At 40.0% G+C, this 13,753-nt stretch overlaps 1 protein-coding gene across 1 annotated transcript in view; it reads left to right on the top strand.

Annotated features, from left to right (window-relative positions):
- SMPX (small muscle protein, X-linked) overlaps positions 1–12,151 on the top strand; it is a 90,932-nt gene extending 78,781 nt beyond the window's left edge. The window contains exon 5 of the mRNA XM_019525610.1: positions 11,028–12,151. The gene's annotated coding sequence lies outside the window, so the exon portion shown is untranslated. The remainder of the gene's footprint in view (positions 1–11,027) is intronic.
- Positions 12,152–13,753: the final 1,602 nt, after the last annotated feature.

Here is a 13,753-nt window from a genome sequence, read left to right as displayed (position 1 = left end):
CTTTTTGGGGTTTTTTGTTGTTCTCCCGCCCTGGTGGGGGGTCGGGCTAGAAGATCTACTAGGTCCTTTCTGACCCTTAATCTATGAATCTATGAATCATGAAGTGCATGGACCAAGTAAACAGGGAACCGTTGTTTATCAGGTCCCAGAATGCTAGAACTAGGGAGCATCTGCTGAAATGACTAGATGACTTGTTTAAAACTAACAGGAAAAAGTACTTTTTGTGCAATGCTCAAGGTTACTTGTAGAATTGATTGACACAGGAAGTGGTAGAGGCAGATAGCATAGCCAGGTTCAAAAAGTGGCTGGATAAATTCATGGATGATAGATCTATTAACAGCTGTTGAACAGAATGTTCGGAGATGTTGCCTCTGGCATCTCTAAACCAGTAATGGTGGATGTTAGGGAGGGTACTGAATAGGATAGATTACCCTAAAGCAGAGATTTGCAACCTGTGGTCCATGGACCCCTGGGGTCCGCAGACTATGTCTAAGGGGGGTCCACAGAAGCTGACTATGATCAATAAAAAGTATGTGAATACCCACATTTACAATCCAAAGGAGCCCACACCTCCATTCAAATTTTTCAAAGGGGTCTGGCACCTCCATTTGAAAATTTTTAGGGGGTCTGAAAATGAAAAAAGGTTGAAAACCACTGCTCTAGAGATATCCAATTCAATGCTTTCCTTCTATAGCATCCATTTCCACCACTCTCAGAGACACTATCAGATACTGAGCCAGATGGACCATTGGTCTGACCCAGTATGGCATTTCTTATATTCTTAAGGTGCCTCTTTACTCTGCCTTCTGCCTGATTTTACACTAACATTGCTAATTACCTACCTGTCTCTAGTTTCCAGTGCCATTCAAAACCACCAAAAGAAATGCACTGAGATTTCACATGGCTTGTTTATAGGGATGACATTTTTAATTTATGGGAAGTGGGAAAGAAAACAATGAAAATTGAAATAAGCTGTGCAGGCAATTGAGACTGGTGGACTGGAATTAGAGATAAATCTATGCTACAAGAAACCAGACAAGGTGTAAGCCACATACCCGTGGAGGGCAGAGTTATGGCACATGTAGAAAAAGTCACAGCTGCAGTTGAAATGGTGCCACCTAAAGAATTATCAGACCCACTAGAATTTACCATTTTGTATAAAATTATATCTCATCAGTCCCAGAAAATCCAAACATAACGTAATGTTTCAAACAGTCTTATGTGATTAGGAAATAAAGTACAAGATACGCTTGTGAAGCTATAAAAAGCTATTGATCACATCCTTATGCCAGCATATTGTGATGTTTCTAAGCTGGCAACTATTTTATAAGTTATCAGAAGCTGGGATCTTGGTAGAGAACCACTTCATTTGGAAGGAAATAACCAGAAGTCTGTAGCCAGGTTCTAGATCAAGGGTAGGCAACCTCTGGCATGGATGCCAGAGCTTGGCACGCGAAGGTTTTTTGCTTGGCACATGTGCCTTGGGGCAGATGATAGGGAAGAGGCCGAGGCTGTGCTGCCACAACAAGGATTGGGTCCCTCATGGCTCCTCCACCGTCTGCCCCTGGCACACGAACTTCTAAAAAGTCAAGGTTGAGGGTATTTTTGGCAATCTACCCAAAAATATTGCCAACCCCTGTTTTAGAGAGCTATCAGACATAAGCCCCTGCATCTCCAAAAAGAAAGAATATTTGATAGATGCACAGATAAGAAAAAGGTTCAAGAAATGTAGGCTCTCAGTCATTTTAGGCACACTACAAACTCCTGAGACCCAGGGAGAGCCAGATCTCATAGGCTGCCAACAGTACAGCACCAAGCTTGGAAGCCTTCACAGTTTCTCGATTCTGATCTCGGAAGCCCCAAACTGTAAGGCCTCACACTCTGCAGCTTGATTCCCTGGTCTATGGTGCCGTGTCTGGAAGACTTGAGAGCCCCGATTGAGAAGACTTCTAAACTTACTGAACTTCTGGGGTCTGATCATCCAAGTGAGTCAACCAGATGAAACTTCTCCTCAGGCAGAGGATAAAGAGACAAACTGACAGCTCATCTGGAAAATTGGTTGTTGAATAGTCATTCTAGCAGAGACCCTTTAACAGAAAAGCAGGTGTGCATGTGTGCGTGAAAGAGAGGATAAGAGTCTGTGGTTTCTTTAAAACTACAATTCTTTACTGTCATCACATGGTTGGTTTGATGGCAACTGATGATGCACGCCAATTCATCAGAGTAAGAAATACGTTTCATATATTTTAAGCTATTTGGAGAAAGGATTGGTTTCTACATAATTATTATAAGCAGCACTTGAATAATGCCTGGCCATTTCAGTTCTCAAAGTGAAAACAAAGATTTCATGTGACAAACCAAACTGCTCTTTCAACTGATTTTAACCCTAAATTAAAATAAATGTGAAACCCCACCCTGAATAATATTCACACCTATAATTTGTTCATCTACTTTCTTGCTCATGGTTATTTCTGCCTGCCTAGATTGTTTGAACAAAACAACTGATATGCTTAACTAACTGCAGCCTCTTAAGACTTAAGAGAACATCCTAACAACCACATGTAATAATGCATTTGACCAAAAGTGCTCCAAGCAGAAACAAGCAAATACTATTCTCTCTTTTTATTACTTCTTAAAATGTTATGGGGGCTAATAGGTCGATCTTGTGCAGTACCTGACAATTGCCAAGTATCAGCTAAATGCCTGGTTTAGCTTTTTTTCTGAAACTGTCCTAAATTTTCCCCCCTTTTTTGGCAGAAGATGAAATCTACTGGCCTTTTATCTGAACATATTGATCTGAAAGGCCTCCATCTGATGGCTGTCATATCAGTAGCCACTATAGCAAATTATCCCTCTTTTGCAAGTCCATTTGCTAACTCAGCTTGTGACAAACAGGAGCTTAAAATAGTGGTACTAGATGTAATGCTTTTATTGCACATTATGCTCTTCAGTTGCAAGGTCTATTTTTCTTCACTAGCCATCCTGCTACACAGTAGCACACTGTGGATTCCTTGTGTACTTCCTACAGCTCTCCAAAGAGTTAAAATTTATCTTTGTTTTTCAATGTTACCATCATAGCAAGGAGATGCAAATTAATTTGAATAATAACTGGCAAGATACAAAGGATTTTAAAAGATATTTAATGACAAATGTGGTCAAAATGTTATTGTTAAAATTTTAATTAAGAAAATGTTTGTGGGAAAGTTTTCCTCTTTCTATTTTGTAAAAATGTTTCCGTAAAATTTCCACATATATTTCTTCTTTTTTGGTTGGAATGGTGGGGAAAACTTAATGCTCCCTCACTTAGTTTTACTTTCCCCACAGCTTCTTTCATGGGGATCAATAAGGGATAACAGAAACGATGGGGGGAGGAAACTTATTCATTTTTTTTTTTTAATACCTTTCCCAAGTTAGAAAAAAATATAAAAAGTGAAAGTATAATTCCCAAAATCAGGCCAACGTGAAAAGAAGACTGAAATAATGTCCGGAAAATTAACAAAATAAAAAACAAGCAAACTAATCATTCATTTAAAAATATTTTAACAGTATACTTTAATATGACAAACCTTACCAAACATATTCCTACAGTCCTGTTTTTAGTGCTTATCTGTACGACTAGAGTGCATTTGACTTACTACTGCTTGGATTTTCCCCCTGTGCCAACTGCCAGCCCAGATATATCACATTAGATATAAATATGAAATCAAAAGTAAAGTAGATCACAGTGGATGGTGATCACTGAAGAGAAGTAAGGGCAGCATGATAAGATGACGCCAGCTGCTGTCCCCCTTCCTCCCCACTAACATTTTTGAGTTTCTGGTCTAGGATGGCCTAGTCCCTTGTCTGCTAAATTGCAGAATTAAGGAACCCAGTTCTTCCCTCACACCATCAATTTCCTAAAGACCAATCAGCTGACTAACGATATGGCCTGGACATTATTTTTTAGGAGTTTTCCTTCTTTAGTTCAGTGTGTTTGGAATTTCATGCCAATTCTGCTGCAGACTAATACAAGTTCATGACCTCTGTCTCCTTCTTACTTTACTGAACTTAATATCCTTTTCATTCCCAGGATGCTTACTTGTTTCTAGTGTCCAGATATCATTTAAAAGCTCTGGGAATAAAAAGCCTTTTCTGGGGCTTCTAATATATTGGGAGAAAACTTTCCTTTTCATCCTGTCTCCTCTCTCCTGTTTTTAAAAATCACAGTCTTCCTGTTTGCCCTTTTTCTGAAAATAAAATGCTGTTTTCTCTTGAATAGTTTGCAGAATTTGCATGTTGCTACATATAAGTCAAAGGGGAAGTACTGTATTTTCTGTTAATTATACTGTTTAAGGGTTTGTGATGTATATCATTACTGAGTGCTTGGTCAAATTATAATGGTAAAGGAAGCCCTACACTTTTTTCTACTGTATAAAAGTGTACAGTACTTTTTCCGCCTTTCTAAATAGTGCATATATGACTGTGGCTGCAGTGAGTAACACATCTATAAATGGGTCCTGGTGAGGAATAAACATCATGTGGTCTTCCAGCTTGGAAGGTTGTCGAGTGGGAGGCATTTACTGAACCTTTGTGCACTCAGCATAATTGCTTGTTTTCTAGTAGTATTTTGTGCTAATAATGTATGCCTGTCTTCTCTTTTGCTAGGATAATGTCACATACAAAATATTGCATTATAAGAACTTCATTAAGATTAAAAAGTCAAAAGCTAGCAAGGGCCTGAGGAGAGGCAACTTTAATTCAGCCATCATGTGCATTATGTTAGAGTCTTGCCATGCAGACATGTTCAAGTGGCCCCCTTTAGCTCCATGTTTGCAAATGGTCTCTTCCCCATATTTTAGCATTGTTTGGCCACTGCATTTCATGTATTCTAATGTTCTACCTACATGATGTCTGCCCCAATACAGATGTATTACCCTATTTTATTCCTTAGTCAGATATGCTTTGGTAGCAGAGCAGAACAGCCTGACAGTTTGAATTATTACTGCTGCATTTTACAACAACATTTTTAATCTACCTCCAATTAGCCAAAATGTTTTACATTTTGAAGAAAAATTGAAAAAAAGCCAAAACAAAAAAAAAAGGCTGCTGCTTGGAAAAAACTCTCTCTGGAGTCTTTTCAAGTCAATAATTCTATCTTAGTTTAAGTTAGCATCAGGGCTCAGTATTACACAGATTCGATCATTTCCTTTTTAACATCTATAGCTGGGTTTAGTAAACTCAAGGTCCGTGTTTTACTTGTGTTAAAGATATTTGCAAAGCCTTATAGACCTCACTCTGAGCGGGATTGGGCCCAATAGCCTCCTGGGAATTTTAGACTGGGAATGCAGAGGATTAAGGCTCTGATTCAGGAGATTCATTCGTAATCAGAACAGCATATACTTATGCACTACAAACCCAGAGCTAATCTGCCCAGACTCTAAAATGAGTGATGGAAAGGAGGAGGGGAACTTAGTAGCCCAAAAGATACTGGTGAAAAGGCCACAGCAGCTGAAAGAATAACCAAGGGATCCTAACTCTGAAGGTTATTAAGGTATCACACTGCAAACTATTTCTGAGTTCACACACTCTCTGTAGGAGTTGGTGTTCTAAAAATAATGTGCATTTGGGAGCTGAGAGAGAGGGAATTGGAGCAGCACAGAGGGAGTTCAGAAAGATTGGAACATCACGGGGAGCTAATAGTGGAGACCAGGGGGTAGCCAAGGCTCTTCCTTTTGCAGCTGGAGCACTTGGAGACCACAGGAGTGAAAGACAATGTTATCAGTGCCTGGTAAATTAAATTAAAACATAAAGGACTTTGTTCTCTGCTGAGCCTAAGGTCTGAGGCAAGGTTTGCAGGGAGCTAGCCAGAGCTTTCTCATTCTCACCTGCCTGACTCCTCTAACATTAAAGCTTCCAGGGGGCCAAGTTCCCTCAAAGACTTTATGCCAGTGGAGGATCAGAAGTTGAAGAGCCTTGCTCTCTTATGCATCTTACCCTCCCCTAAGGCTGCAAACAGACACTGGAGCTACCTCCACCCATTTTATGCTGGTAAGTTTATGTCATGTTTATGGACAATTCCTCAGTGGGGAATCTCTAGTCCAGTAGTTCTCAACATTTTTAGACTTGAGGTACCCTCCTTAGACTCAAAACACCCCTATGAAAATGCCAGCAGTTAGTTTTCACAGATTTTTTGACTACAGAAAACTGCGAGAGCAGTTCTGCTATTGCAAAGAATTCAAAGACAACAGGTCAGAATGTTTTTACCACTATAAAACACTATTCCTATTTGAAAATCCTGAGTTTTATCCTGTGAATCATGTTTGCACAACTAATAGTGCTAACATTGTGTGGCACCCCACAGCACCCTTGAAAGGATCTGATGGCACCGTGGTTGAGAAGCACTCTCCAGTTTATTTGTTTTTACTTTGTGATTAATAAGAGGTGCAAAGAGAATATAGTGGACTGGAGAATCCAGCCCAAAGAATTACATGCTTGCTAAAGGAAATTAAAAATCACAGTTTATAACCTGCGGATTCCAGGCAGGTTACAATCTGGCACACAGGGGTGCATCTACACATGCTATTAATACGATGTAATAAATTCCAGTGCAGTTTGTACTAGAGCATGTTTCTTCTAGGTGCAGCATTTACACATATGCCCCACACCATAGTATGTTGAGCTAAGGCAGTGCAGTGCCAGCTGGCAGAGGGAACTGGGAGTTCAGCCTGCTAACCTGGAGTTGCTCCACCCCGCTCAATATGTTGCGGAGGGTCTGGTTGGGGCATGAATATACTCTAGTGTGGGGCTAGCCAGCAGGCAGGCTGTGCACTGTAGCACCCTCATGCCCCAGCTAGCCTCAGTCAGCATCTACACATGCATTGCAGCAGAGTAAATAACTCCACTGTAGGATAGTATTTGTGTTGGTTGTACTATCTTATGGTGGAATTAATGAGTTTACTCTGGCCTAATAACCCTGCACGTGTAGATGGTGATGCTTTACTGCAGAGCTAATTAGTCAACTGCAATAAAGGGCATGTGTAGATGTCCCCAGGATGGTCTAGTGGACAGATTGATGAGCTGTTAGTCAGGAGCCCTAGGTTCTATTCTTGACATAGCCTCTGACTCCTTTTGTGGCCTTGGACAAGTAATTTCAGCTCCCTGTCCCTCTACTTCCCTTTCCCTTTCCATAGGTTTTGTAAATCCTAGGGGAAGTGAGTGTCTCATGTACTGGACTTAGGCAGTATCAGCCACATGGGGTTCCACTATCAGTGGTGGACTCTAAGTGCTACTATAATATATATCGAGCTAAAACATTCATTTTGCAGACTTTATATAGCTTGACAAGAGCTGAGGGTCAAAGAAATGCAGTTATGAAAATGGGGCACAACTGTACAGTATTACAGGGACTGTCCAGGAAATGTTTGAAGCAACTGAACAAGTGACTGAGAGTGACCCATACAGTCAAATCACTTGGCTTATTACTAGTAACATATTTATAGTGAACATTGTGGCTTGAACCCCCAGTGCTGCAGCTCAGTTCTCACATGCTGAATGGTAGAAGAATGGAGGAGACTTGAGATAAAAAACTGAAGCTCAGGTGCACAGGAAGAGGGGGATAGGGGAACATGCTTACTTACATTGATATCATAATAGCTCTGCTATAGTCCCTTTTCCCATACAGAAAATAGATTATTACCATCAAGATGTTTAACATGCTAAAGTGATGCTAAAAATCATCTTCATTTCTTGACCTGCCTTTAATGTACTTAAACAACATCTAACATTGATATCTTTTAGCCTAACAGATTCCCTAAATATTTGACAAATTAAGACTCTAATTATACCCTTAAAAGCACAGAGCAAGGCTCATAACAATATCAATAGTAGCCCCACATGCACCCCTGAAGGTCAGTTTGATCCCAAATGTAACTAGAAACAGTTTTTCCATCCACAGCTGAAAAGCACCCACATCTTGGCATTCAGCAACAGGCACAGAAAGAGAATATGACCAATTTAAACTTCAGGGGAATGTATGTAGGCAGAATGCAATTATCCAGGTTAGAATACATGTGTATTTATGTACTAGGAATCCATCAGGGAGACTTTTAAAACTGATGCTTGCAGAAGTAACTTTCTTGTCGAAAGTCACTTGTCTACAAGATTACTTGAAGAAAGTAGCACTGATATTATGTAGGCATTTACTAAACCATGGTAAGATAAGAAAGCTGCTTTGATTACTGAGGGTTTAACATTTCATTTCAGACAGTCTCAAGGGCTGGGCTGGGCTGGGCCAGGCCCATGACCAGGGGAGGGGCTCTGTTTCCTTCCCCCAGCTCTGGGGGAAGCCACAAGGCTGCTGCTCTCAAGACACTTGCATGAGGACGTGGGGGAAGGGAGGTCCCCCACTGTGTGGCACCCCGCAGATATCCCTGCTGCAGTCTTGTGGGGAGCCAGGCTGGGCCTACAAGGCAGGGGAGCTCCATTTCCCCCTCCTGCCACAGCTCCAGTTGTGGCAGCCACAAAGATGTCACTATGAAGACACTTGTGTGAGGCACAGGGGAGTGGTGGGGGAAAGGGAACCCCCTTTGCTACATTGTCCCAGCCCGACTCCCCCCAAAACCCCACCAGGGGTAGCAGGGAGGGGGGGCCTGTGCAGCAGGGGAGGCTCTCTTTTCCCACCCCAGCTTCCCACATGAGCATCTTGACAGCGGCAGAGGCTGCTGTGCCTGGAGCTGGGGTGCGAGGGGGTTGGAACCCCCCAGTTATGCGGTCCCTCTGCAGCTACTGCTGTCTTCTCTCTGTGACAGCCCCAAGGGCAGAACTAGGCTGGTGCTCACCCACATGAATACCAGCCCTGCAAAGCTATGTGGGACATGGGCAGAATTGCCCAAAAATTGATGCTCTGCCTTAGAGTACCTCTGTCTGATACTACATCAGATGAGGGTTAATTTTTCGCATATCAGCCATTTTAAAAGCGCTCTGCAGCTGTAAATGTTTGTTGTGTTATGGCTACAGAGAACTTTCAGGGGCCTCATTGTGAAAAATGTAACTTCTGTATACACTCTTAGTGTTAGACATCTTCCTAATTTTCATAATTTCTTAAATCTGGTTAGTTAATTTTGATTCAAACTTTGCAGGTTAGTTTAACCTGGCTAGGCGAAATCAGTTTTGTAACAAGACAGACATCCCAGAAATGCAGGCACATGCCTGCAGTGGCTCAGGCTAGAAGCTGGGGGGGGGGCGAGGGGGGGCTAGAGCAGCCCTCCCTTCCCTTGTACAGTACTAAGCTGAGGGGGGTGGGGCATAGCCAGGCTCTGGCAGGATGCTCTGATTCACCCAGCAGTGAATTGATAACAGTGTTTATCACCTCTAACCCAGTGTTTATCACCTCTAACCCAGTGTTTATCACCCCATTAAGAAAATAACAGAGGGACATTACCAGTGACCTGTTGATTCTCCCTGTTGATTCTGCCTTTGTCACAGCACGGACCATAGCCAGCATGTGGTCTGCTGGTTAATACACAGACACCTCTCAACAAGGCAGAGCAGAGGGAGGAATTCCTGCTTAGCAGGGAGTGGTAAGGGAGAGAGGGTTGAGCAGCTTGCAGCCTCTGCCAGAGCTGCAGCCAGGGAGCAGAGGGGAGGGACAAGACCTACTGAGAGCTCCACCCAGCCCAGACAGCATGCCAGGATGCTGGGGGAGTCTGATTTATCTTAAATCAGCAAGGGGCCTGGGACAGACATTGCATAAACCGGTTGGACTCAAATCAGTTAAGTCCGATACTATATTCAACCAGGTTTATCTCAAACCAGTTTCAGCCATTTTCAGACTGGCTTATGTGCACTGAACATCTGTTTGGTTACAGGTTTAAACCAGTTTCTGATCACTTAAACTGGTTTATGTGTAATGTCTGATCCCTAGTCCAGCTGAGAAGAGTAACTAAAACAGGTTTTATGTAATAATCATGAAGTATGAATGGTGGCAATTTCCCTCCTTTATGTTCCATATGCTTGCAGCTTCATTCTCTGAGAAGTTTAGTAAAGATTTACTGAATATAGTAAAATTTACACCAAATGCAATATCCTTAGAACTTTACCAATGACATAAACAGCTTAAAAAAACGAATTGCCTGAATTTCAAAGCCTGTTGACCTGTCTGGCACCATAGAAATCAATAGCAAAACTTCCATTAATTTCAAAGGGAACATATTAGACCCTATGCTGGGTTCTAAATTAACTGTAAGTATTCAGGAAAAAGACTAAAGTCTCATTGTGGATAGGCCAATGAAAACTGCTTTTCAAATGTCCCGACAGCAGCTGAAAAATATTAAGCCAATTGCTTGGATGTTTTTCTGTCCTAAAAATAGGATAGAAAAAGATGTTGTCATGTGGTGTCACCTGGAATACTTTGCTCTGTGCTGGTCATTCAAAAATAGAAGCAGAAACAGGGGACGTGCAGAGATAAATGACAGAAATAATTACAGGAGCACAAAAAGTTCTATATGAAGAGACAATGAAAAGACGGGAACATTTTGGTTTGGAGAAGGGGCCTGGTAAGTGTATATCAACTAAAGAATGCCATAGACAAGATAACGGAGCTGCTTCTATTTATCTTTTCTCATAATACAGAACATGGGACATTCAGTAACACTGAAAGGCAACTCATATAGGACTGCCAAGAGGAAATACTGTTAATTTTTAACATAGACATGTTTATTATTTAACCTGTGGACCTAACTGTCCCAAGATGACTATCATGGAAATCAAAAGCTGAAATAAAAATTAGATACTTTTATGATTCTAAAGAACATCAACAGTTTCATTAGGAAGAGATGGAAGAAGTGGGTGGAAACAGCTACAAATCAAAATGATGATATTTCACACCCATACTGTATTCATTCTGCACAGGTGTAAATGACTACATAAAGTGAAAGAGCTGTAAGAATATATTCTCATTCATACTCTATGTGCACTTTCATGCAATTTCCTAAAATAACCAGGAATACAGTGATACTTTTTAAATTTCTTGTCTGGCTTCTATCTTGCAGGCCTAACAAGAGAAACAGAATGGATCCCAGTGAATGCAGAACATTGAAATATTTTATATATTTGTATGAAGATTATGGACTTCCTAAATACAAGATACTCCATAAGAAACTTTCTCTTTGTACATTTATACCAACACTTTCTTGTTGTTCATGTTGCTTTATGTAAAAAAAAAAAAAGCATTGGTGACACCACACTGTGCAGAGTAGTAAGTGGTGAACCTGTATATATACAGAAATGAGCTTGATCTTATGTGCAGAGATTAATGGAGACAATGGAGGTTAGAGGAGACAAAAGGCAAATAAATAATTTTTTCCAGGTAAAATATCTCTAGTACCTGAAAGAAATGTTTTCCTTACTTTTCAAAATAAATCATACAGGTAAAGTGTTTTAATGGAACCCTGGTTACAGATTTAAGAAGAGATGATAAAATTCACACTTTACCTTTAATGACTAGCTAAATAAGTCTGACCTGTAAAACAAAGAGATAAAGTAAGATGACAATCTTACAGGTGTGGTCTTTGAACAAGAAGTTCATCTTAAATTCCTCCTTCATAGTAAAGCTGCAGGCTTTTTCTTTTGCTTTATAGTATAAAATGCATTCTTGTTCAGATGTTTCTACATTGCTTTTACATTCTACAATGAACATAAAAAAAAAGACGTGGAAAGTAAAGCGTTCCTTACAGAAGCCTTAGCTCCAGAAAGCATCTCTGTTCAGGAAAATACATTAGCTGAAGCAAGTTCTTAATCACATGCTTAACTACCATGAACACAAGCTTAAAATTAAGTCTATACTGAATTGCTTCCTGAATAGAGGGCCTTAGGACCCAGTCCTGCACTTTATACTCAAACAGTTTGGCTTATGAACCTTGATGGAGCAGTTCACCTGAAGGAACAGGCAAACATGCAAATGTCATAAAATATTGCCTTGTATATGTTTCTACTGAATTATCATGGCACAGAAATAGAATACACTCAAATAGACCCCTAAATACAAATGAATAAATATGAAACCTAAATGCTTGTTTTATATGGTATGTACATAATGAAGTGTGTTTAAAGCATATTCTATTTTTGGAAATGAAACGTTATTGTTGGAGAAATTCAATACATTATGTTTCCTTGATCTTGTTCATGTTGTGTATTCACTGTGGAGGAACAAAGAAGCTGTTCCATAATCCTATTAATGAACCTTCTACCACCATCTTAACCCATTTCACATGCAATTAAAACTTTCTGGTATTCTCTTAATTTATTCCATTAAAAGAAAAATAGTTATTCTGGATAGAAAACAGGGTTCAGGCTGAATATTACTGCTTAATGCAAACCATGGTTTCATGTTTGCTACTTCACAGATTACAAAAGTTAACCACCAGAATCATTATATTTTAGGTGCCTACATGCATTATTTACATGTACAGGATTCTTACTTACCTCAGGAAAAAGTATACTATATTTTTGCTTTAAATATATGACTACAGAGGAGCCTACTCTCCCAAATACATATGGCTACTTCTTTTTTAAGCACTCCCTAAAGGGAAAGAGCCTGAAAAGACAAAGTTAAGATTAGGCAAAATGTCAAGATCCAAAATGCATCCAGAGCATCATTCATTTATACACTGATAAGATTAACATATATTCAATAAAAAATGAACAGTTTTCCTTATGCTGATATCAGCCACCAATATTAGCCTGCAGTGTTTCTGTCAATATGGACTTGATGAAAGAAGAAAAAAACACAATCCAATAAGCCAAAATCTGGCTGACTGAAAGGATGGTTCAAGCACTTGACCACTGGCCCTTGCTTAATGTACAATATATTAATGACGCGATACAGCACAAAACACAAGCGGTGAACCATTCTTCTTTCCTTTCTCTTCTCTTTTACTCAGTCAAGCTTCCAGAAGATTTGGAAATGGCTAGAGCCAGGAGAGAAATAATTGGGAAAACATTGACATTTCTCTGCATAAATAATTCCTGTCAGCTCTGAAGTTTATTCTCCATACAGGAAGATAAGTTTTATATTGTGTTGTTATGCACTGGATTGTAGATGGGTAACACTGCCTTCTATATGGATGGAATTCATCATACCTACTAATACATAAACAGGTGGCCACTGCTTGGTTAAGTACTCAGTCGTTGTTATTCCATACATAGGTAAATTTAAAGAACATTTAAAGCACAGACAGTCCTGCTTAGTCAGGAAATGGAGAGTAATTACATGGACAGGAATCCTGGGGGTTAATGGGAGATTTTAGCAGCTAAAAAGTAAATCTCTACTGAGTGTGCTCAAACAATGAATATAAATTGGCCAGTTTGGAGCTGATTTTAATGGGGATAGTAAAGAGCATATTGCTGATACAAAAGACCACTACACTCATGTCAATTTTCAAGTGTCTGCTCCAAAAATACAGGGATGCTATAACTTTTTCAAAGGCCTTTTCTATTTCAAATGGGCAAAACAATAATGTTTAACCCAAACCTCATATTTAGAAATAACTGGATTTAGTCCAATCTTTAAAAAAAAAAGAATTCAACATGATACATGAAAAATTAGAGCCCCAGCCCAAACAGTTACAGGGCGCATCTATATGGGCTGTGTTACTGTGTGGTAGACTAATATACTGTGCAGTAAAGCATCATTATGTAACTGTGTGCTGAGCTACTGCACAGTAAAATAGGCTAATGTGCAGTAAATCTACATCTGCTGGGAGGAACAGTCAGCCAG

Source organism: Gavialis gangeticus, unplaced genomic scaffold (genome assembly GCF_001723915.1).
Source record: "Gavialis gangeticus isolate Ggan-Ray unplaced genomic scaffold, GavGan_comp1, whole genome shotgun sequence".
Taxonomy (NCBI): domain Eukaryota; kingdom Metazoa; phylum Chordata; order Crocodylia; family Gavialidae; genus Gavialis; species Gavialis gangeticus.
This window is presented reverse-complemented; position numbering and strand designations above follow the sequence as displayed.